We start from the raw sequence: 8,502 nt of genomic DNA, 5'->3' as shown, positions 1-8,502 counted from the left end.
TCCAGGTGAAGCACTTTCCACTAAAGCATGGAATTGCATTAAAGCGGTCAAGGTCTTCTTGCTAATTCTTCCCTTCTCTCCTTGAACTCGAAAACTAAATTCTCTTCCACTTGAAACTGGATCTTCTTTGAAGAGCACAAGATTATGGCATTATAGAATGTCAACCAATCGATTCCCAAGATCACATCAAAATCTCTCATGTCAAACAACACTAGATTTGCCTTCGAGTTCTTTCGACAAATTAATACGAGGACAATCTTCTAACACTTTATCTAGTTTAACAAAGAGACCCAACAGGGGTACTAATTGACAAACAACTAGATAAACACCGAGGTGTCAGGTTAGTCTTCAAAGCAAAAGTAGATGATATTAATGAATGGGATGCACCCGTATCAAACAAAACAAATGCTGGAAAAGAAGCAACCAACAATGTACCCGTGACAACATCATGGCAAGGATCATGTTCAGCACCGGATATGCTGAATACTCGCAGGAGGAAGGGGCAAAGGGGGAACAGGAGCACTCTTCATGACTGGAGCATAAGGTTGGGCTGGTTTCTTTGGGCAAAAGCGGGCATAATGGCACTGTCCGCTTGCGAGAGGAAGCAAGGTGGAATCTCTCTGTCCAACAAGAGCTGCAATAGGGGGAAGTCTCCGAAATGTAGGCCTAGGATTCACCATCCAGGTCTAGGTGGATGTGTAACTCCCGAAGGTCTGACTCCACTGGATTGACCATGATGGCCCACAGGAAAAGAACTAGAACTCTGGCCAAAATTCCTCGGCTGAAAGGCAGGAGCAGGGTAAGGAGCAGGTCTAGCAAAGCGCCAATCAATGCGATCTACAAAGCCAGGGGGCCTAGCTTGCCAGGGTCTCTGAACTCGAGCATTTTCCTTCTCATTTTCTTCGAGATTCTTTGAGTTTTGGACAACCTGAGCATAACCCTCCAGAGGCAAGACTGTGAGGTATGCCTTAATGGAATGCCGCAAACCCTTGAAAAACTTTTTCGCCTTAGCATCATCAGACTTATGGATTTGGGGGCGAAGAAGAAAAGTTCTTCAAATTTTTGCCGATACTCAAGCACAGACAAGGGAATTTGCACTAAAGCCATGAACTCGGCCTCCTTGGCATCTTTTATGGCTTCTGGAAAGTAGTTCTTGCAAAATGCTTCCTTAAACTTCTCCGAGGAGACAACACCGGCATTAAGATTCTCGAGGATGGGCCTGGTAGAGGTCCACCATGCATCAGCTTCATGCTGAAGCTTATGCTCTGCAAACAACACTTTCTGAGCATCAGAACATTGCAAATGTCTAAAGGCTTTCTCCAATTCTTGAAGCCACTTGTTTGAAAAGAGAGTGTCCTTTGTTACTCCAGTGAAAGAAGGCACTTGTAACTTTAGGAAACTTTCCATCAAACGGGTGTGGGGTGTCCCGATGAATCTTTCCACAAGAGGGGTTGCGGCACTAGAAGTCCCAACTCCGGCACAGTTCTCATTGTGAAGGGTAGCAAAACCAGCCATCATCTAGTTAAATTGGGTAGCTTGCTGTTGCATCATGTTGGTCATGACGCTGGCGATATCTCTAAAACTTCCGATATCGGGGGCACCAGGAATGCCATTCGTGGTGTGGCTATCTTCCTGCGTTTGCTGGTCAGAGCCCCCAGCAGGTGTTTCCTCCTTTCCGGCGCTATCAGACCCAACGAAACGGTTTCTAAGCAGGGCCATTTTGCAAGAATCAAAGATAAGGACACCAAAATTCAAATATGTCAAAACAACTTGATCAAAGATTAGGATACTCAAATCATGGTTAGAACTATCAACATAGTAAGCAAATAAGTCAACATTGGTCAAAATCCAAGGAAATCAATTCACAAATCAAAATTTTCCAAAAACAGCCCAAGGCAGCAAAATGACCTATTTTGGTCGATGCTCCTTGATCGATGGTATCGACCAAAATGATTCTGCATGAAAAATCAGATTTAAAGGGCCCACTTCTCATTTCATTTTCATTTTCATTTCTCACACTACCATTTCGAGTTTGGCTCTGGGGAAAACGACTCTCTAGGGTTTCTAAGGATTCCAAGGCTTGATTCAAGGCTCCATCAACACTTGCAAGTCTCCTTTGATCATCTATACAAGTAAACTCTCTTTCTTCTTCTCTTTTCTTGAAACTTTCATTTACCATTGATGTGTTTCTCTTAAAAACTGAACAATGCTTGTTGCTAATGGTTAGGATCATGCATAGGGGTGTTTAGAAACATGTTCCCATTAGTTTCCAAGCAAGATTAAGCTTAAAACACAAGATTGCACACACTTTGGTTCCAAAATCACTATTCATCTCACAAAAATCCAACTTTACAAAAACTTGTTCCATTTTCAAACCAAAATGAATTTTAACATGAAACAAATTTCTACATGACTGATTCACTATGGGGAAGGTGTTCCCACTTTCCGTTCGGTCAAATTCCAATTTTCAAAATTTCACAAACGCAAGCCCAAAGAGGGATTTTCTCTCTCCTACTTGCTGAATTTTCACTTTGAAGATGCCAAAATGATGGATTTTCACCAAACAAAGTGTTCCAGCATGTTTATCCAGGTCTTATGCACATGTTAGAATGATCGATTCGAAATTTTACCAAGGTCAAAATTTTTCAAAAATTTCTGAAAATGCCCTTCATTTAGCAATTACACACTGGGACTAATCCAAATGAAATTCTTTCTTTGTTTCAACAGATCCACTATGCCTAGAGGAGGGTGATGGGCTGATAGAGGTCGAGGACACGTTCCCCGGTCGGAGGTTACGGACGAGGAGCATTTCACCACTCCCATGGCTGAGTTTCTACATGAGTACTACTTCCATGACATACCGATCGAGCATGGACGGTTGGTTGTTGTGGATGACCTAGAGACGTTTCACATACGAGAGACCGGAGGCTATGGATTGGCTTCATTTGTACACTACGGCATATCCGGTCTATCCCGGATCTCGTCGGTACTTCTATAGTAACCGACATACCGTATCGAGGATGACCCACGAGATGGTTCTAGGATCGTCATGGACTCTATGGTTGGGGGCAGGGAGATCAGTTTCACTACTAGGACACTGGCTCGCATCTTGGATGTCCCGATTGTACGACATTCCCGTTGGTGGATTCCCGCCGGTACATACATCACTGAGGCTCTTCTTCCATATGAGACATACGAGGTATCCATGACTCTATGGGATGACATTAACTGCTATATGCCCCGGAGTGGTACCGTGATGCGTCCTTCAGCTCGGGTTATCGGTCGCATCGTCGAGTGAAACATCCTTCCGAAGGCAGGGCACCACAGCAAGGTGTCGGCGATGGAGGCATTGGTTATCTACAGCATGTACACTGGACTATAGATAGACTTAGCATACATCATGCAGAATGTCATGATTGATCGGATTGAGTTTCCTGGGGTAGGAACTTGGCTTTCGATTGACTCTTGACCCGTATTTTTGAGCACTTTGATGTGGACTTGGAGGATACACCAGTGATTCAAGGCCGAGACATAGGTGAGGACATCGGCTCATGGTTGATTAGAAAGATGGGGCTCCATGATGCCGCCAGATCAGAGGATGAGGATGACATCGATGAGGCATCAGAGGATGATGACTCAGAGGATGAGGATACCGACGATGATGATGGTGATGATAGTGGTGATGAGGACAATGATGAGCATGGGGATGATGATGATCAGGGTCAGAATGAGATTCCGAGGCACGAGGAGATTCCTACTCCACGATTCTCTGAGGTCGGAGGTCCATCTCACACAACTTCTGAGGCTCCAGGTGTGGCTTCTCATCAGTCATCGATTCATTCCATACTTGAGAGGATCGAGGCTAGTCAGAAGGCTATAGAGGCTGGACAGAGGAGGATGGAGTTATACATGTGCACCCTAGGTGAGAGGTTTGCACGACTGGAGGAGGAGTTCAGATCTAGGAGAGATCAGACAGATCGTCGAAGTCGATCACCTAGAGAGATAGTACTAGGAGTTTCCTTTTATGCTTTCTTAGATGTATTTCTTTTCAGACTTGTAAAACTCTCTTATGTGATTAATGAAGTTCAGTTATTTTGTTTATATTATTGTGTCTTATTCAAAATTCAATTTGTGCTTCATTAATTTGGTTGCTAGCCCAGGTTATCTATTATTCACCTCTAAGAGCACTTGAGTCACTTTTGGATCTGTGACTCAGAATGTTCCGTCATTGTTTTTGTGGTCAGGGTTCCACTTGATCTTGGGCTCGATACCAACTTGTCACATCCACACTGCCGGTACCCTATCCGGCATACCCGGAAATGTGATCCACAGTCCAAGGATCAAGAATCGAGGTACCATGCCTCCCACATACGCGATAACACAATCATGAACAATAATAATCAAGGTAAAATCAACAAATAATAGATATTAAGAATAAGATAAGATCAACTAATCAGAGTACGGAAATATATAATACCAAGTGTATAAGTGTAATCATGAGAATGAAAAAATGAGTAAAAGTCACTCTCTCAAAGCAGCGGAAAGATAGTAAAATCAAGTTAAGTTACAATCCATGTTTAAAAAGGAACTCCAAGAAAGTTAATTACATATCCAAAGTGTTCAACAATAATCTAGGGAAATGGGGCACTAGATAAGGGTTTCTTCTATCCTAATGATCGTCAATTCATAGGTGTGGACGAAGAAAGCCCATCACGGTCTTTCCCTCACAATAGTGGGGCTAACCCTGGAACGTAGAATAATCCTCTTCGGCACCATAACATTGATCTTCACCATAGCTACCACTCGGAGGGTAGTATGAGGAATCAAAGTCCGTCACGTAGAGTGTGCCATCAAAGTCTTCAATACCTGCAGGAAAATCAAACAAAATTTGCACGAAAGGAATGAATTCAAAAAAGAACTCAACAAGGCGGTTATTCCATAATTTAAAATCATACAAATACAGATCATAACATAATGCAATGTGATATGAGACATATGATGCAAATATGATTCTAACTCTAGGAATGCTAGTCTCTATAGTAGACATGCTTTAAGCCATAGCACCATACTTCTTTGGGTCGTCGGTCACTCTCCCTCAACCAATTCCGTATCTTGGGACCGCCGTGGTAATTGGGTAAAGTCCTCTAAAACCATGGTAGGGGATTCGGTCACCGCTCTCTCACATCACCATTTGGTATAAGTATTGGCGCATGTCGCGGTAAAGCCTAGCCCAATGCAAGTCATCTACTCAGTTGTATCAACTCAGATCTAGATACGTCCATTCCTCGCCCCAGGCGATCCTTTCCGGTATCCTTCACACTAGAGTCAGCGTAATCCCGGATTACGGACTCATCAACCCTATTGGTCATCCGCAAATAGTAAACGGGAAGCTCTCACGTCCTCTCAAGGGTTGGTTACCGGTCTTGAGCGCCCGTGAGCCCAAGTCTAGCTATTTGCAACCCTACCAATAAATAGCCCCTTTCGGGTATCCGTAGTATTGTTCATGTCCTCTCCCGGGTTGGTTACCAGTCTTGAGCACCCATCCAACCATACACTACCACGGGTCGTTCGGTCTCAATGCCCTTCCGATTCGGATCTGACACGACAAGGACAATCCTAGCCACACAACTAGACAATCCTATGTATGTCATCCAATAACCAGGGAAAGTGTCGATAGGCACCTTTGGAGAACATCCCATACTATTCCCTCCGATGCCCAAGGACAGAAGCGTCAATAGGACACTCCCCAATCCCAAGTTATACCTAGGAAATCGCATACCCAAGTCCATCATATCTCATACAATTGATACATCATCATGATACAAGTTAAATCATAGTATTGAATTGATCCATCATGAATATAAATACAAGAATAATAAACCATTCTAACAAGAGTATAAGAAATCACAATACTACTGTTCTAAAACATGTCTAGCAGTCTTATAATAATCAAAAGCAATTAAAAGACTATGTTCATTAAGTACAAGCACCAAACATAAGTTCATGATCTAAGTGTTTATGGAAATAACCATCCTTACCTTAGGTTGAGTTGATGATGAATCAAGAATTAACAAGGAATGATCCAAAAGTAGTGTTAAGACCCTAAACAAACATAAGTAAGAGGTTAGAGAAGAAATCAAGAAGATCGGATGTCAAACGGGTCAAAACTGGCTGAGGTTGCTGTTAGCAACAAGTTTGGTCGATGGTCCTTGGTCGATGGCATCGACCAAAATGTCTTCGGGACGACGAATAGTGGGTTTTGGGGATTTTGGTCCGAAATTGGTCTTCCGGGGTTCGGATAGATCCGGAACTTGGAGGGATGCTTAAGAACAGTAAGAGGACACTACAAATCAAGGAATTTACATAATCTAATGGTCTAAATAGAAAGCCCCAAATTGAGCTATTAAGTTCAAGAGGCAAGCATCATAGCATGAGTTGAAATTGATTGCATTGACATTCAAAGGGCATGCATTAGCTAAGGAAACTTAAAGGAATTTGATTAGGATCATATGCTAGTGATAAACATGTACATAGCACACTATATACCTCAGTTTTGTACAAGAAGGCATGAAGTTAAGGAGAAAATCAAAGAATGTATATGCAAGGCTTGAAATGGGGGCAAAACATCAATAGACAAGTGAGAGGATCATAGGTTAAGCAAGAGTGGACAGTTGGAGTGATGGTTGCAAGGTTGTAGCACCATCTCCAAGGTCTCAATAGCAAAAGAGGGATAGAAAAGAATAGAATAGAATAGAATGGAGAGTGGAAGTGATGAATCATATCTTTTAGTTGTAGCCGGAGACAAGGAACAATGATTAAAAATGAGTTTTGGTGGGATCTTCTTCACAAATGCCTAGGAGTTGCTTTGGGAAGCTCTCCCCACATTCTCAGGAGTGATAATGATTGCAATAGGGCTCAAAACATGAGGCTAGTATAAATAGAATAGTTAATATTCCAAGAATCATTAACTTGTCCATTCGGGGAACTTTGGTGGATGGTCCTTGGTCGATGTCATCGACCAAAGAGGATTGACCAAAATGTGATTCAACGAGAAAAAATCAGGTTTTGATCAGCAACTTCGGACAGAGATTTGGAGGGCTATACAAGGCCAAATTGAATTGTTTACAAGAAGTCTAGTTTTGGGTAATACCTTCGGATTGTGCACGGGAGTCCATTAGGTACTTCAACTAAATCATTCTTCTCCGATGCGCAGACTTCCACTAAACACCGACAATGTACTCAAGTAAGGGGTATCATCGTCAATGTCCATGGGCTCGGTCTCCGACTCATAATTATCAATCAAAAGGGTCCATAAGTCTCTTCTACCACCGCTTTAGGTCTTCAGACCGAGAAAAACAGTGGATCCAGGTTAGCGTCAGGGTTAGGATAGGGATGGATTTTACATGCCCTCCTGAAATTTCACATGATTCATTCTCTTCTCTAACATGGGCCCATTGATGAGTATAAAAAGGTGATCGTTTAATTGGGATCATCTCTTGGGTACTATGGGTTGAAGATACGGTGGTTTGTTATCCTTCCATCATCAAGAGCGGGAGGTTCTCACTGCTCTATGAAACCAGCCTAACGCATTACCCTCCATCCCACATGTCCAAACTCCTCATACAAGTGTCTAGGGAAACCCTTCTGGAATTTCACATGATTCATCCTCTTCTATAACATGGGCCCATTGATGAGTTTAAAAAGGTGATTGTTCAATTGGGATCATCTTTTGGGGTACTAAGGATTGAAGGTGCATTAGCTTGTTATCGTTCCACTGTCAAGAGCGGGAGGTTCTCACTACTCTGTGAAACCAACTTGACCCATTACCCTCCATCCTACATGTCCAAACTCCTCATACACGTATCTAGGGAAACCCTTCTGGAATTTCACATGATTCATCCTTTTCTTTAACATGGGCCCATTGATGAGTTTAAAAAGGTGATCGTTCAATTGAGATAATCTCTTGGGGTACTATGGATTGAAGGTGCATTGGCTTATTATCCTTCCTCCATCAAGAGTGGGAGGTTCTCGCTGCTCTGAGAAACCAGCCTGACGCATTGCCCTCCATCCCACATGTCCAAACTCCTAATACACGTATCTGGCAAAACCTTACATGGATTTCACATGATTCATCCTCTTCTATAACATGGGTTCATTGATGAGTATAAAAAAGGTGATTGTTTAGTTGGGATCATCTCTTGGGGTACTGCGGGTTGAAGGTATATTGTCTTGTTATCCTTCCACCGTCAAGAGCGGGAGGTTCTCGCTGCTTTATGAAACCAACTTGACGCCTTGCCCTCCACTTTAGGAACCACAAAATTTATGCTTTCCCTCAAGCCACATAGCTCAACTCTCGATTTGGACCAAACATACCAATTTTAACACCTTCAAACTTGACTTAACAAGGGTTGAGCCAACGTTCAATCACTTTGAGCCCCGCTTGGTTACAAGCTCATGTTACAAAGCTCCACAATTGATGGTTGTAAAGCTTAGATCTATGAA

At 42.7% G+C, this 8,502-nt stretch overlaps 1 non-coding gene across 1 annotated transcript; it reads right to left on the bottom strand.

Moving 5' to 3' along the window:
* Positions 1 to 8,169: 8,169 nt before the first annotated feature.
* Positions 8,170 to 8,471, bottom strand: LOC149012290 (signal recognition particle RNA). The gene has a single exon (XR_016174267.1).
* Between the last annotated feature and the right edge of the window lie 31 nt (positions 8,472 to 8,502).

This window comes from Hakea prostrata, chromosome 6 (assembly GCF_041222555.1).
Source record: "Hakea prostrata isolate BN-2017 chromosome 6, UWA_Hpros_2, whole genome shotgun sequence".
Lineage (NCBI taxonomy): Eukaryota > Viridiplantae > Streptophyta > Magnoliopsida > Proteales > Proteaceae > Hakea > Hakea prostrata.
This window is presented reverse-complemented; position numbering and strand designations above follow the sequence as displayed.